General features: G+C 40.5%; 1 protein-coding gene across 2 annotated transcripts in view; it reads left to right on the top strand.

The window, feature by feature from the left end:
• The window catches only part of foxp1b (forkhead box P1b), a 166,014-nt gene that overhangs the window by 62,493 nt on the left and 85,966 nt on the right, over nt 1-17,555 (top strand). For both annotated transcript variants that reach the window (XM_036530883.1, XM_036530881.1), the window contains exon 4: nt 3,419-3,484. The gene's annotated coding sequence lies outside the window, so the exon portion shown is untranslated. The remainder of the gene's footprint in view (nt 1-3,418; nt 3,485-17,555) is intronic.

The raw sequence follows: 17,555 nt of genomic DNA, 5'->3' as shown, positions 1-17,555 counted from the left end.
TGGAAAGTCTTATGCACACACCCTAAAAACAAACACAAACGGACTGAATATAGATATCAGTTACTCTGCTGTGCTTGTCCTCTCTTTGCCCTCCATTCCTATTTAGCTATTTGTAACAGTTTTACAGCACTACAATTTAACTTTATTACAACAACCATTTTCTCTGTTAACATCATACAGTTTGTGTAGAATGTGCAATATAATAAATGGGCACATGCTGTGGTGCTGTGATACCTCCGAAGGTAACGTCAGTAAGCGCTACATCATGTTGCACTGGTCCTGAGGACAGCGAGAAAGCGACGCAGCACCGTCCTATTGACAGCTGTCGAGCTGAGCACTAATTAGTATGGTAATGACGTGTGAAAGTTCATTAAGGACAGCTACAGAAGTAGCCACAGATATCATATTAAGCATGCTCAGTGTAATTAATGGAATAACTTTACTTTGTGGTAAATATTCATGGGCTCCTCTTTTGTCAGAACAGCGTGAAGTGAGTAAAAGCCTATCCATTAGAAAGGCTGAAGAGGAGCCCCAAGTGGTTCCATCCTATTGTTGGGATGGGGCGTATTTGTATTTGAGGGGCATTTACTCATATTTTAAACATAGGATACCGCAGCAAAGCTTAGGTCATGGATTACATATCAACAATATGGACAGAAGCAGTGGAGTACCGGCCTCCGCTACAGGGGGGCACACCATCTCTTCAGTTTAGACACAAAAACACAAGATGTATAGAGAACATTTGTTCATGTTAATATATATTAAAAGCACCTCCCCCGTCCCAACCCCTTCCCCATGAAAGTCTAATGTTTCCTCATCAGACGTTGCTGCTTTTAGTTTCAGGCATTCAAATATTCATTTATCTGTTTGGATAAATGTGTATGGAGCCAGGCAGCAGAAAGCTGGGCAGCATTCTTCAAAGAATGTTAAGAAAACAAACTTCAGATTCATAAAGTTGTTAATAATTACAGGAAAACCCAGCCCTGTCTGTGCACAATGCTGTCTACTGGTGAGCTTTATGGTAAGCCTGTTGAATCATTTGGAGCTGGAAATGAAATTTTCCAATCTGATTCAAGTCATGTAAATATTTGTGTCATCTGTTGGAGAAAGTTGTTCCGTGGCTTTGTAACATCAGTCATATTACCTTTTCTTATTCATTTTACCCAATAACGCCTAGAATATCAGCGGTGGATCAAAGTCTTGCTATTTTTCAAAAATATATTTGACGGTAATATTACAGTATCGCCAAATGCGCTACCTTAAAAGTGTCAGATGATTTCTGTCGTCTTTCTTTATACAAGCTGTGACACTTATAGACCGTATGGACAGCGCACATGCACACAGTGATAATCTGAAACGGCAAAAAGTCCTGGAATTAAAACAGATATAGCTCTTTAGTGACTGCAAGTGGTAATAGACAAATGCACGTATACACACACACACACACACACACACACGCGCACGCGCGCGCACAGGTGTGTCTTTCCAGCTAATCATCACAGACAGAAGCTTATTTTGAGGCCTGAAATATGAATGCTCAAATGTATGATAGGCTCCAATGCCCCAGCTGAGAGAAGCTGTGTGAGCTTATTTATCTCCCACCCTGTGTGCTTCGTTCCCCCACTGCTTTAAACGGCAGCATTACCACCATGTGGACTTTTTAAATCGACACAATTATCTGTTTAGGTATTACAAGATGTGCGTTAAATCTAGGAGAGAAAAACACACCGCTGTGAGCACAATTCTGGTGTTTTTGTTGTTTTGGGTTGTTTTGTACTTCCCAAATTGCATGAAAGCAATGGAACATTTATGAAAATGAATGTTGGTCTCAACCTGTGTATCCAGTAAACTCATTCTGTTCCAGGGGTTTTTGAGGCTCATTGGAGTAGAATTGTTGTTTTTTGCGATTTAAATTTAGTAAATATTATCTGAGTTACCCTGGAGTCTAATGAATGAATATTGCATGAGAACTGTATGAGATTCTTACCTGAATATACACAGGGCTTTACATATGTTCCCCTTTTTTATAATCCTCACAAAATTCAAATCCAGTTTAATGTTGGGTAGCATAATCAACAAGGACATTTAACAGATAATCACTTCTGAAACTGAGCATGTGTAAACTTGAGCATTCAAACTGAGCATGTCTTTTATCTATATGCAGTCAGCATCCGATAAACACTTAAACCAGCAGAAATGCCGAGCCACAGTTTTGACTGCCAAATGTGAACGGCACAAAAGAACACTGTGAAAGAATGTGCATTTTTCTTATTTGGATATGCAGTAATGCTTTTATTCAAATGTCCTTGAGATATTTCCCCAGCTTTGCTTTTCAGTTTGCCATAAAAAGTTAGTGTACACCATCAGATACTCCATTTGCAGTACATGGAACAGGCTGGAAGGTTTAGCTGAACAAATGTGAAAATTTCTCAATGGTGAGGTACATTCCACCACCAGGTGGGGCAGTCTTTGAAATTCATTAGATTAAGGTATGGTGTTCTTTCCTTTATTTCTTGTGTATGACATTAGGCAGCCTTTGTAGAGAGAAACCAGTGCTTTTATTTGCAGGCGACAGTGAAAGCAGAAAAAGACATTGTTCATCTGACAGGTGGGATGTGAAATAACCAGTCTTGAGTCCAAGAAATGGATATAGAGTCAGATGTTGTGGGAACAGGGGGTAACAGTCTCAGACGGGGAGACATTTAACTCTCGAAACCTACAGATATGAATAGTGTAGATAGTGCCAATTGATAAATGTGTGTTTGGTCTGTGCACACTTTCTGCTTTCATCAGGGGTGCTGAAGAAAAGGAGTGAAGTCTGTATTCACAGTTCTGGGTGGAACGAATGCGACCGTGGTCCAGGCCAGTCATTTCTTAGCAAGCTCAAACCGAAAAAAGGACACTCTAGACCCGAACACAGTCTTCATCACTATGTGTCAAGTGACATTCTTTATTGTCATTTGCTCATTTGCCGCAGAAGTTGCGGTACAGCACACTGCATGCAACATGGTTTCATAAGCCACGCAATGGTGACCTATTTATCGATGGGCTCCTGTTTCAACCAACATAACCTGGTCAGTGGTCCAGTTTCCAGGCTGTGAGGAACATTACATGGAGAGGGAGGTTACAAGGTCAGGTGGTTCTGTAGAGGAATGCTGCAAGTGAAATAAAAGAAAAGACAACCTCTGTATCAAAGAAGATAAGCCCCTGATATACTGGGGTATCTCAAAGGGCAGTTACTCTTGACCATGGTGAGGTTGTGCCAAGTGTTAGTTTGGATCAATAAGGGTATCACCTAGGTATTTTTATTCTTAGCATGTTGAATTTTTGTGACTCGTTCCCCTCTCACTGGATATGTATGTGTTGATCATTGGTGAAACTGAATTCAGTTATAACCTGTTGTGTTTTCTGTCTGCAGGGTAAGAAGGCTGAACTCTGAAGCTGGAACTGAAGATTGCTTTAAACAAGCAAGTCCTTGAAGAAGGTAAACATAAGATTATACATTAGATTCCAATCTTGGCATTGGGTGAAAGGCGTATTAAATTGGTTTAATGAATAACTCAATGTGGTGCCGCAACCTTGTTTGTACATATTGTTCTTTATTGACATTTATTTCCTTTTCCGTTGTAAAGACTAACTACCAAACAAACATTAAAGACCCTATGCACTGACTAGTACCCTAAAGTGCATTGTAGTCCTCATGGTAATATTTGGCCTCTCAAAGTCTTAGTAGACGGATGGTGCAACAAAAGAAATCATTTACTCATTTACAGTGACCATCAGCATATACAGCCCTGTGATTCTGTATCGTTGCTTTTGTCATGTCATTGTTTTTGTCATTCGTTATAAAAAAAGATAAACAGATAACATGTCTTCAATTCCAACAAGGAATCTTCACAGATTCAGTAATAACTGCAAATACAACTTCCTTGTAGTCAAGGGTCTCTGCTTTACAGCACCTGCCACCATCAGATGACTTCGCAGTGACTTCCCTTCTGCGCAGTGGGCCATTTTAGTGCAGTTTCTTTCGCTTGCTGATTTATTTTTGGCCAAAGTAGGAATCGATTCAGTAGCTTCACAAACCAATTTCTGGGCCTGCCCCAAAATCATGTGAGCTGGGTGGCGATGATTTAGAAGTGGAATGCAACAGTTGGACTTTGCTCTGGAGATCAATACATCTCCCAAGCCAGTTAGCTGTGTTACCATCGAGTGCACCCTTCCCTCCCTTTGTTACCAAGAGATTCCACACCAGTAGTCAATTTTTGCTTTTTTCCCCTCCACGCTGCTAACACTGTTGACGTGTGACTGTCTCCCTGCTGCCTGATTGCTCACCCAGTTTGCTTTGATATCTGTTGCATTGCTTAGCGATTTTTACCCCACCAGTTTGAAGATCGGTTAGTACTCATGGACCAACCTATGAAGCAACCCCAAAATCACTTGCTGGTACATGACACTGTGCTAAAATTGTAGTCATCATGGACGAATTGTTCCAGGAGAACTTCTGTTTGGAAGACATGTTAGAGAATCTCGTAGCTGACACTCTCCTGCATGTGTACCATTTAAACGTACATGTGTGTGAGAGATGTAGAGGATCTCTCCCGGAGGAACGGTCGACCTGATGTACCGTGCATTTTGTAAGCACAGGGGGGACCTCTGTAAGAAGAATGTTAATATGGTTCCTCCTTTTCCCCTGGTGTACCATTTAACACCGCTCTCACTAGCAATTAACCTGTGCCTGCTGAGAATTGGTATTTCTGTCTTATTTCTAAAAAAAGACATGATTTAAATCTGCTGTAGGTCCACACACATATGTCTGACTGATAATTTGCCAAGCGACAACATCCACTAATTCTTCTCATCTGCAAGCATTGTATTGCATCACATTATTTAGCAGCGTTTTGCTAATGCCCGTATCCACGGAGACCTACAGTGCATAGATGACATTTTACATACTATCCATTTATGTTGTTGAGTGTTTTACCACAGCAGTGCAGCTGTAGTGTATTGCTCAAGGGCACAACAGCAGTGTGAGAACCAAACCTCCATCCTCAGAGTCATACCTCCAACTTCCTGGTTACAAGTTCAGTCCCTTAACCCTTCCTCCAGACTGCTGCCACGGTGTTAGACGCATTTCGGGAAATGCGCATGTGTTGTACGGGTGTTTTGGGAAGGAGGTGCGCTGCCCCTGAGGATCAGTGTGTGCCCCTTTGCAGGCCATCATATCTTGGAGCGCAGAGGCCCCCGTTCACGAACAGCCAGAACAGAGTGATCCAGCGGGTGTTTACACATCAGGAGCTCCGGGCTTCAGAGCAGCGGCGTGTCTGGGTTCTGTCTCCCACAGCAGTGTGGACAGTGACGGGGCCTACGAGCCTAGTGCATGATCTCACAGTTAAAACACAAAGCGCAAACAGCCCCGCTCCCTGACATCAAGCTAAACCATGACAGTGGGAAGGAAAATCAGCCCCTCTCAGTTACAGCTGGTCGTGAGTGCTTCTTCTATCTGAGCGATGGCTTAACCCGGGATTTATGTTTGTTTTTTTTTCTGACTGCAGTCCCCAGTCTGAAACAAATTCTCACTCGGCATTAAAACTGCAATGAGCTGTTGTTATCATAATCCTTACATGTGAAAGCTGGAAAGCCACATAGAAGGACTTTTTGTGTTTGTGAAAAAATGATAAACATGTGAACAATTGAGTTGTTTGAAAGGGCATTAGGTTCAGTGGCAGTCGGAAATGTTCTTTTGTTAAGTTCAGACTGAGCATCATAAATCATAACTCTTTCATTTGTGGGGACTGAAGTATTTAAATAAGGTTTCATGTTACTCACTATCTGAGGAGGAAGCCAGTGCCCTGTCTAGTTTCATTACCATTGCATGCTGAAAACCCTTTCTATTTTCTCTTTTAATTCAAGCAATCACTTCAGTTGAAATACAGAAGGTCGTACTTGAAGAAGAAAAGCCCTCTTATTTATCTGAAATGCATTCTCAGCATACTCTCATAAAACAGGTTCTCTCAAACCCCACATCTGGTCCTTCCAGATGTAGGATCAGTTTGGAATCTTTCAAATTATTGCGTAATTAATGTTAATGAGCTGAAATCAACCTAATCATTGACACAACTTTCCAATGCGATTTTGATTGCATCTCTAATGCAGAAATCCCTGTGGCAGCTTAGGGGATTAACATGCTTGAGTATTTAAAGCTATTTCGAAGTATGCTTTAGTTCAGTATGAAAGAGCGGGTTTTATCCTTCTGGAATGAGAGACATTATGTTTGCGTGTCTGCATGTATGTGCCTGTTCATTTTCTCTCCTTTTTTTCTTTATTTGTTTGGGGATTAAGAATTAAATCAATCTGACAAAAGGTTTGATTACAGTTTACATGGCGTGAGGCCATTTGCTTCAAATATGATCACGATGGCAAACTCGCCCTACCGGAACCAGCTCTGATCTGAACGTGTTCTGTAGATAGCTACGCTCTCATGGCAGTTCCTCCAGATCTGGCTGTGTTCACTTCAACAGCAGAAGGCTCATACCAGGAAACCAGAAGTTCTTTCACTGATGATCGACTTCCTCTTCCTCTGCATAGCTTTTACATGCATTTGTGGCTGCTCTTGTAAGTTAATTCACGTTTCAAAAAGGGTACAAGAAAACATTAATCAGAACAGAGGGATACCTAGTGTCGTTTCACGTTGTGAACTGCAATTCCTATGAAACAAGATCAGACAAGAATATTTTTAAACTTCAGTCTGTTTTTAGTGGTGTTAACGACGAACAAGTAAACTTGTAAGTCACGACTAAAGGAAGGATGTATATAGATGTCCATTACTGGCAGCAGGAAAAAAGTGTAATTGTAGACACTGTTCTGAGTGCATTTATTGCTTACTTCTAAAAAAAAAAAAAAAGTAATTTCTTTATATCAGCATCAAGCTGGAAATTGCCATGTATTAGTATTAGGGTTGGTAAGCCTCTAATTCCATGGCATTTACAGCTGGCTGTGTTTCCATGCATTTATAACACTTTGATTCTTAAGAGTTCGTTTAATCGCTTTCGCCGAGCTCAGAACATAATAAACAACTTGCTGTTGCTAAAGTGCCACATGGGGGAGATTGCTAACAAGAAAGTTAAATGTTTCTGCCACTAGCAGTTTTGTCACTGTGTTTTTCATGAGCTGTAACTACCATAATGTACTTTCAGAGCTTGGATGCCGTAGTTAAATATAGTGACAGGCATAATAGCCTGAAGGCTCCTCTAGCTGTTTGCAAGAAAAAAAAAAAACAACCAAAAAAACACGGCATCCCTTTTTACAACGGCGTTAAAAAAACAGCAGCACATCTTTTCCTCTTATCTAGATGGCAGGATAGGGGTATGCTGTGTCTTCTAAACAATCCCACATGCCCTCGCCTCTTGCTCTGTCAAGAACACTGCTGTCTCTGCACAGAAGGAGTTATCAGAGTGGGCTCGGTGTGTTATCATCACATGCATGTTTTAGTCTTTTATTGCCTCACAGAACAGGTTGCCCAGGTAAATTCACACCGAGTGCAGAATAAAGAATAAAGTATGCTGTTGGACGGGGACGACATTCTTTTCTCTCTAAATGATAGTGCTGTTATGTGAATTAAGTTTACGTGTAAAGCGGACAGGATGACGTAGTTCACACATGATAGTGTTATTACATTAGCTTCAAAACACCATATTAAACACCCTTTTTTAAGAAAAAAAATCCTGAAAAGCGCACTTGGCACATTTCAGTCTGTTGTTTCTTCAACATGCGGCATACATTTTTCATATGTTTTGAAGGTATTGATCGGTTTTAACGTCTGCTCTGTCTCTGTGACTGAACTCCTTTGATAGTGTCAGCCAGCTACCTGCTGCAGACAGGTAACATGACAGAATCTTTGTGAAAGATTGACTGGAATGACAGGAGTAAAAGCAAAGTCTACCTTCAGATGAGTTTTTTGGAGAGAATGGAGAAAAGATTCTGTCCAGACACATGTAGGTTGAGTCGAGTTTGTGTCAAAAAATATGCTTGTGTTTTTTGCTTGCTTCTTACTTTTGGATGAAGGCCCTGCTTTTATTGAAAAATGTGACACGGGTTGTAATCACAGCACATATTCTTTATTGAAATTGAATTGTGACCTCCATTGGACAGTATGGGGTCATGACAGACATCTTCAGCTCCGCCCATGGAATCTAAATTGGATACATTTACAGATATCAAGCTGCCATGGCATGTGCCAGTATAGAGTAGTCTGATCAAGGACACCAGAATGGGCCAATACCACTCGTGTTGTTGTGGCCCTATGATGGTGTTTATCCAGCTGAATGCGGCTTTCTGTCCATGTGCCCTCCCAACTCATCTCATGTTTTGTTGTGTGAGAGCAGGTAGTGAGACACTTCAGAGTGGAGGTTGTCTGTCTGGTGATCAGCAGGAAACAGATGATGGGTCCCGGGGAACCCTCCTCAATCATAGAGAACTTTAGAGCCACTTGATTGTTTTGCACTCTTTTTGCAGTGTTGGAAATACCCTTTGAGGAAAGGCAACATTCGTACTTCATTCTCTGTTTATTTTTCACATTTCTGACATTTGCTAGATTCAGTTCACAGGCATGGTTACCTTGGTTGTCCTTTACCTCCCTATTTATTTGGGAGAATAAATCCCTTTAAAGGATAAAGCACCTGGTGTGGCTACTTAATGAAATGGCTGAGGCGTCATGTAAATAAACAGCTTGCATTTTTGGTCTGACAGCCTTATGAAAGGGATTGTGCTGGAGGGTTTGGAACAGGGAGGGAGAGGGAGGGAGGGATGGCTAGAGAAATAAAGAGAGTTTTTGTTCTTATAAAGATAATTGTTCATATTGAGGAGCTTTGGCAACATGTATATGTAAAGTACATGTATATCATGCTAATAAAATGGAGAGACAGCAAGACAGACAGACAGTCTATGCATACAGGGTTAACACCATGTTTCTGGTTAGTATGGATTAAGTTATGTTAATCCAGGATGAGGTGAGTGATGGGTGGAGTATCTGGGACAATTTTAACTCTGGGATGAATGTCTTAGTCTGACTTTGTTAGTGTAATTGAGCCCAGCTGCAGTTCCAGGTTTAGGTTAACACAGAGAGCATTTGGCTGGTCACTGCACCTTTGCGCTTGTGAGCTGGAACTCGATTGTGCGATAAATAGATTCCCACTCACCTGCATGGTGAGTTCAGCTCCAGTCTTCCAGAGCAGAAGGCTGGTATGCTCACTCAGCAGGATTAAGCAGTTATCGGCACCTCTGCTGTCTTCTTAACCTCACAGAAATAGAGCCATCACTACGCTGGAAGAAGAAAGCAGAGGAGAACTGCTAACCGCTGTGACTTAAAGAGAAATAAGTGTTACATTACTTTCAAATTGCTGTACATGTTGTTTGAATTAGGGAGAAATTGAACCTTCAGACCCAGACATATCAAATAATATCCCATTTTATTTTATTTTATAACTGCAAGTTGGCCAGCTGCTCCGGAATTCATTTTCCTTTTGGTGTCCACAAAAACACTTCATACATCGTTGCAAATTAGGATCCTCCTCCCCCTCTTATTGGGCCATCAAATGAATTATGTTAAAGTTTTTTATATGTGAGATTCATATTCGACAGTTTAAAGTTGCGAGTGAAGCAGAACACTTTTTGTGATGAAGTGGAAAGCTCTTACATCTGAAATTGGAGTTTATTTGATGTATCAAACAAAAAGGAATGGGCAAGGCATTTTTACAGAGCTATTTATTTACTGTGTTTTTGCACCGGTTTAAATCTTGGCCTCGACGTTATTTTCCTAAACAGACTCTCCCCAGGATAGGGGAAAAAGCACAGAGCTGTTCAGAGGTCTGAAAACAGGAATGACAAACACCATTAACTGAAAAATTTCCATTTCATTGCAACTATGTTATTGTTTACTTTACCATACACATCCTAATATGGTTACCTCCCTGTTAAAGCTGCGCGGCCCAGAGCCGAGAGGCCCACTCTGGGAACAGCTTTTAACTGCCACTTAGACAATAAGAAACAAATGTCACAACTCTGCAAAGGCCTAGCTTTTCAAAGTGTTACAATACCCAACCTTCCCCGGCGCTTGGCTCAGGTCTCTGTGTGATATTTATCCTCTCTCCCTGTTGTCATCCTGCCCTCACACTGTACCCCCTCCAACCCTTCTCTCTTTCTTTCCCACTCCCCCTCTCCCTCTTTTCCACTCCATCTCTTCTGGAGCTGTTTTGGGACTGAGTGATGTGTGCATGTTTGCCTTGTTCAGTTATTTATCACAGAGGATAAGAGCAATGAATGTAGGATCAGTGTTGTCTTTGCTGTGATGGCCAGTTCAGCTGCAGGTCGTACCCCGTCCATCTCAGATGGCTCTCACAAATGGAGTGGGTCTCACAGACGTGGGCAGCTTACTTTTTCTTTGGGCTTTGGCAAGATAAAAATTTCAGCCTGTCTGGGATTTGCAAAGCCACAGACCTGGTGCCAACTCCATATCCATTTTGCTTGTTGGGCTGCTGCAAAGAGGTCTGCCTTGGGCCTGTGGTTTGCTGATGCAGTTTAGTCACAATGGACAGTGATTGTAACCGGACTTAGATTAGTTTGTGCTTCTGGACTTTACTGGATAGAAGTGTCATCGGTGGATTTCTTGAATTTCTGGTAGTTCGAAAAACCCAGTTGAAGTGAATTCTTTCAAAATGATTTTTTCCCTTCTCCTTTGAAACCCTTTACTTCAGGTTGAAGTCTTCACCTCAGTCCTAAAATCCTCATGGTTCTGATATTTGTCCAGCGTTATCTGTGTCCATGGGACATTAGGACATGAGGAATGTTGAAAGTCAATTGCCATAATCTTCTTAGGAGGGAACACTCTCAGTACTGTTGTGACTGAGGGAAAGCACTTCTTTCACCAAACTTTGAAACAAGTCTTAACACAACACAAGTTTTTCTTTTATTTTACCAAAGAATTCTGACCCCTTTTGCATCCATTTTCAATAAAGGATAAAAAGAGTATAGCATAAAAATGTTTATTTTCCTTTTAATTGAACAAATTTCCCAACAAAATACCCATGGACATTAGGACTCAAATGGAGTTGTTAATGACCTTTTACAGTCTCGCCTTTCAAGTGCAGTGCATTATCTCCAGTTATTTTCCAGCCCTTAGAATCTGTCAGTGTATACATATTTTATGTATGATGTGCAGTATTAATATTCAGTGAATGTGATTGGTATACTGAGAGATGTATAGTAGCATGCAAAACCTTGTTTTCACTGTGCGGGTAATGCACAGTAAATGGAAAAGGTCATGTGGAGGCCTGAGGAACTGTGGTGGGATGCAGTGCTGTGGGATGTGTGCACTTCTCTTCTTTTCTGGGGTACACATTGACCGGTGCACAGTATGTACATTAAACCAGTACAGTGAATCTTGCTGCTGAATTAAATATCTGTAGATTAAATAGATGGCAAATCGAGACCTTTATGGTAATAAATTGTCAATTGTAGCAATGCGCTGTTTCCAGTGCTTCTCTAAAAAATGACAGTACCAATATGTTGCACATTTTTTTCCTGTTACACGTCAATGCAGTAGAACAGTTCTTTTATGGCCATATATACTTGCATATGTACAGTGCATGTTCTGTAAATTACACAACAGCTCTGTGATAGCACATTGTTTAAAAGGGAGCGCTCCATAGGTTTAAAGTCAGAAGGGAAAAATACAGTATTTCCTATCTACTGTTAATGAACTTTGTGTTTGCTGACTTGAAGGTCATTTTCTGAGAATTGGGCACATTTTCTTGCAAACCATATTTACAGCCATCGATGTGTAAACATTGTAAATGTATACACGTGGAAAGGTGGCACAGGTTTGTTGTTTTTTGTTCTTTGTTTTGCCTCTTTTTTTTCTTTCCCCTCACATGGAGCGCCGCTGAGCACACACACTCGATGTTGTTTCACAATTTGCAAGGGCGTGCCTGCCCACCACACGAGATGGTGGAAGACCTGAAAGGAAGGGAAGAATAAAGGGGGGTATTAAATATGAATTAATGGAATGTTCTCATCCACATCTTTGGGTGTAGTGTACTGTTGAAAAATAAAATTTATGTTGCCAGCTACTGCCCGTGAAGGTGCATTTGGACTTAGTATCCTTTAATTAGAAGTGAGATATTAGCATTTCATAGGGATTTACGCTGGAAGAGGGAATGGTGGGCCGCGCGCTTTCATTACCCGTCCTCTCTGCATGTAATGAGTACCGTCATTAGCTGATGGAGTGGATTTGCCCTAGTGCTACCTTGAAAGGCACATCATTTACATACTTCTTAGGAATAAGGCCTTTAATGGATTCCTCAATGAATAAAATAAAAAGCCACTTCTTTAAATTTTGAAGAGTCTGTTTCTGATAATGTACATTACCATATTTGGGGTAAAAAAAAAAAAGCAAGGGGGTTAAAAATGGGTTGGTGGGTGGGGGGTGGGGGGGGGAAGACTCACATTTAAAAGTTAAAGCTGGTGAATTCACTTTGTGAGTCGTGCAGCGTGTCATAAATTCTGAATTAAATCAATAATGTGGGGACGTGAAAGTATAAAAGCCGTGGATCAAAGAGGCGAAATATGACATGCAGATTGACTTCTGCCTGGAGACACGGGCACATAAATAAGGTGCGTGTGATTTGTATCTTGGACTTGTGGAAGTGCAAGACACCATTCTGTAGCAAGCGGGTGAGCAAGGATTTTAATATGTGCTGTCTTCCTGAAGAGTACGGGGGAGGGTGATGGTTAAACGTCACCATGTCTAAACTAATGCGCAGAGAGGCTGGAGGTGTTTTCAAAACAGGGCTTCTAAGCCCTCAGACGTCCCTCTCACAGCATCAGGCGTGAAGTGATTAGTATTTTATTGATGACTTCCCAAAGTGGCAAGTCTGGAAAATTGCATCTTTGATCACATGGAGTTTGCAAAATGTAACCTGAGCGCCGAGCCTTCCAGGTAAGACCCCAACACACAGACTGGTTGCCCAGGGAGGGCTTGTCCTCCCCCTTTTTTCCCCAAAACACATATTTGTTTTGGATGTTTTCATTGGAGTGTACACGGCGATTACAGCTGTTCATTAACAAAATTGGGTATTTGTTTTAAACTTTAACCAATCACTTTGATATGCTAATTATGGTGTAATTTAATTTGAGCCCCGTAATGATGATGCTGTTATTATGGACATAAATGATGCAGTTAAGCTGAGAGTAATCTCATTTGCATACTGTACATGCCAGTAAATTAAGCCCTTTCCTGGACGGCTTCAGCTTTAATTTTCCACTTCTTTTCACACACCATCTCTCAGCCCTCTGCCTAATAGCAGAGCTGCATGTTTGATGTGGAGAGCCGCTTCCACACACTAAATCTAGTCACAATATGTAATGCATAAAGGGCCTCATTATCGTACTAAGTGTTTCCTTAAGAAGTTGGGATTAATAAGCAGAGCTGTTTTTCATTCTTTGAAACAAACGCATTTGTAATTTCTTTATTCTGCTTTCCTACACGGCATGCCGAGAGACTGATGGGAAAGGTGATCAAGTTCATCATCATCTTTTCCCCTAACAAACAAACAGACAGTGGGAGGTGCGGTAGAGTAAGGCCAGCTGTCATTGTAGGGCTTATTACGGTACAAATCCCACAGTCACTTTAAAGTTACTCAGCTCAGCTGGTCTGTCTCTCACAAGGCTTGGACAAGGTTGATCATTCTTAAAGAGAAGCCTTCAGATCTTTTTTTTTTTTTTTTGAAAAATTATATTCCAGATCAGGTGTTTCTGTATGCATTGCATTTTGTGTTGGCGCATGTGTGTGTACACACATACATACAGTACATGTAGACATAGACTTATACATGCACACAAACAGTTTTGTCCAAATCCAGTGGCGGTGATCTTTTTTCACAACTGTTATTAATTTCTTTAGGTCACCTTTTAGTAGTAAAGGGTATGAAGCATGCATTTAAATTGAATTCTTTGTAAGAATAATGGCTCTTTTTCCTGTTTCCAGTTGTTTCCTGTGAACCTTAGACACTGAGTGGTACAGTTTAGAGGTTATTCTGTACATCAAGGTCCTCCTGGCCATTGACTCATTTTAAAGATACATAATTGTGCAACGTTTTCTTTACAAAGTTACCTTTTTGACTTTTTTTGTATATGGAAAAAAACATGTTCCGCTCAAACACCTTACATATCCTTTGTGTTTTAAAGGAGGGGAATATTTTATGGACTTAACACTGACAATACAATTGCCCTTCAGCAAGAATGCTTTTCCATTTTGTACCATAAAGAATATTATTTTTCTGCCAGCCAATTTTCTCTGTTAGTCCCTAATTGGCTACATAAATCTCTGGCGTTGAGGGTGAGGAATGTTTCGGTGTCATAGAGTGTAATCTTCACCCTTATTTACCAATTCATTAAGATTCATTGATGCAGGATCGGTGAGGGGAAATGACAACATAAATCAGACCTCCAACATAATGACCCTAATCAGTTGGGAATAGCAGAAAATGTCATGATGAACTATGTCCTTGTATTAGTGCCACTGTACATTGTCATTGCGCTGCTTTATGAGTGGGACGCATCCTCCTGACACAGGCTGTATTTAACGAAAAAGAGTTGTTAAAACCTGATTCCATTAAAGCGCTGAGATTCATACAAGGTCTTTCGGTATTTAGCCCTGTGCCCTTTACCTTCAATTTAACTGCTTAATGGAAGGCACATACCCTCTCTGTTTTAACCCACCGGGTACTCCTGGAAAGCCTGGGCTTTTAAAATAATAACATGCTTCTTAAACACAGAATAGTGTGCAAAGGAGCCCTTATAAGGAAGGCTGCCTAAAAGGTGTGTGTGTGTGTAAAAAGGGGGGGGGGGGGGGGGGGGGGGGTTTACATATACACATGCGCACACACACAGAGTGAAAGTTATCCATAGCCATGCCAAAAACATCCTATTGACAAGACAGTTTTTTATACTTCATCCCAATTGGTTGATTGAATTGATTAGGTGTTCACCTTATGGTGGCCGCAGTTGATTTGTGATAACTTTGTGTTCATGAGTTGTGCTGATAACAGCTCTTCATTTTTCATTTCTAATATATATATATATATATAAGAAGTTGGTCTTTATGAAGACTAAATATTAATCTAATATCTTTCTATCTTTCTAATTAAACTAAATATCGTCTGAAGTTTTCACAAATGTGCCAAAATCTGATTTCTCTGCTACTCACTGTTAGCCACTGTTTGTGGTTCCAGATTTAAAAGCATTTTATCACCTGAAAAGGTGTTTCAGTGTAACATTATTAGCCATGCCTTTTCTCTGCTACTATTCATGTATAATTGGCACTGCACACCTTTATTTCAATCCATTTTCCACTGGTAGGGAATCTATCGCAGTTCAGTTTCATTTAAGAACAAATGTATGTTCTTTTTTATCTATGGAGTTATTCATTTATTTATTCAAATACATTTGCTTCCATCTGTGCTCATTATTTATAGTTTCAGAATATAGTCTCAGCTAATCATTTGTTTTAGAGGTGTTTGATACCCCTTTATTTAATCGTGTCAGAACATTTCTGTGTCTGTGGAATTGTGAGTGAGTGTTGTGAGTGGGGGAAATGGCTCAGGTACTGGAGCACTGTCTTTGCATGGGCACTATTTCCTGCGGTGATTTTCCCTGATCCAAACAGCCGGGCTTAGATGGCCATGTAGTTTTAGTGTAAATCAATGTTTATATTCATGATTGTGTGTGTGTGTGTGTGTGTGTGTGTAAGCAATACATTTTCCAGCCAAGCAGTACATTTTCTGAATTTGTTATTGCATTTGTATAGGCTTGACAGTGTAAAGCTTAACCGCAGAAAAAATCAAAATAGTATGTCAAGGGAATTGATTTTACCAGCATTAGTGTGTTGATGGCTAAGTGCTGTTTTAAACATTTCTCAGGTGTGATTATCTGGGACTAGTTAAATATTAACAGTGCCTTGCTACTTAACGCAAAGCAAACATCGAAAAGTCCTGTGCTATTTCCGTTTCTTTATTTGTGGATGAATGTTAATGATTGCATCAGATGGTCAATAACATAGCTGACATCATCCACATGTAACAAACACCGGATAGCCAGGTTTCTGCACTGAGTGGTGTTAAGCGGTCTGAAACCTTACATTGTTAGTGTTTTGTGAGTGGAGTAGTGACAGAGACTATTCGATATTATCATCAGAACATCTCTGTGTGATAAAAATGATCTGTGGTAGATGTAGTGGAAAGTCCAGATTTCCACACACCTTGCGTTGACATCAGTGTATAAATAATGCCTCCAATGGCATGTCTTTTGTGGTTGTACAGTATGCAGCTTGTTTGATTGCTCAGGTGTGGCATTGGCAATAGACACGAATATTCTCTTTCAGTGATGCCAGTGATGAGACTTTGAGAACGACACAGCAATTTACACCAGCAGTGTGCAACTGGGCAAGTTTACCCCCCAAGATGGTATTTCTAATAATACTGTCAGGTCCTCACGTGGTTTAAGCAGGGAATATTAATTAGACAAGTTCGAAGTGTCTAACCTCCCCTCCCTGGTAAATACGTTCAACACATTTCCTCTCCTCAAAGTCCACATTCCCAGTCCCAGGAGAAAAGCCCTAGCATGAATTCTAGTAAAAATGATTAAAAGTATATGACACACTTTAAATAATGTTAAAACAATAAGCCAGGCTGCAGATCCCATAGGAAACAGGAGATTGAAGTCTCTGTTTTTTTTTTTTTTTTCCTTTTTTTTCCTTTTTCTTTTTGACAGGTCTAATTGCTAAGATGAGCTTCAGGGTAAGTCCTGCATTTCCCATAACTTGGGTACGGTTAAAATGAGACCCGTGCCTCTCCCTGACTATGTTCTTATTGAAGCATTAATCTGCGTAAGCCACATGTAAGTGAGATTATCAAAGTCAAATGAAAGAGACTTGCCTAAGAATGTGTGGTAAACCAGCCTTTTGCAATCCAGAAAATAAGATCCCCATTCATGTACAGCCAGCATTAAAGCCATTAGAGATGTCTCTGCTCTCTCATTCTGCAGTCTTTGTGCTAAACGTACCTATGTAGGTGTCTTGGGAATGTATGAAAGCTAGGCCTTCTTAGAAGAGGGTGTCGTTTGCTGAGCCTTCTTAAAGTTTATGTATTGGGTTGGCTTCATCACAGGAATTTGCCTTTTCCTGGCATACATAGTATTCATTTATTTGAGCTTGTAGCATGGTAATTGGTTAATATTTATATGAAACATCATCTAAGGTGTTGCTGAGCGCAAGGCACTCTTTTCAGCAGATGATGCAGTAATGCATTTGAATGTAGATTTCATGCTATGAGATCCTATTACATTGCTCTCAATGTGTCATAAATATGTGTTCAGTCTCTTAGATCATTCTCTCTTTTCTCTCCCAATATGGAGCTAAATGGATTTAGAGAGGCTAAATGAAATGGGTGTGAAAGCTGGATCAGGAGGGGCATGGAGATCAGACGAGAAACCAAATAAACAAGGAA

Source organism: Megalops cyprinoides, chromosome 6 (genome assembly GCF_013368585.1).
Source record: "Megalops cyprinoides isolate fMegCyp1 chromosome 6, fMegCyp1.pri, whole genome shotgun sequence".
Lineage (NCBI taxonomy): Eukaryota > Metazoa > Chordata > Actinopteri > Elopiformes > Megalopidae > Megalops > Megalops cyprinoides.
This window is presented reverse-complemented; position numbering and strand designations above follow the sequence as displayed.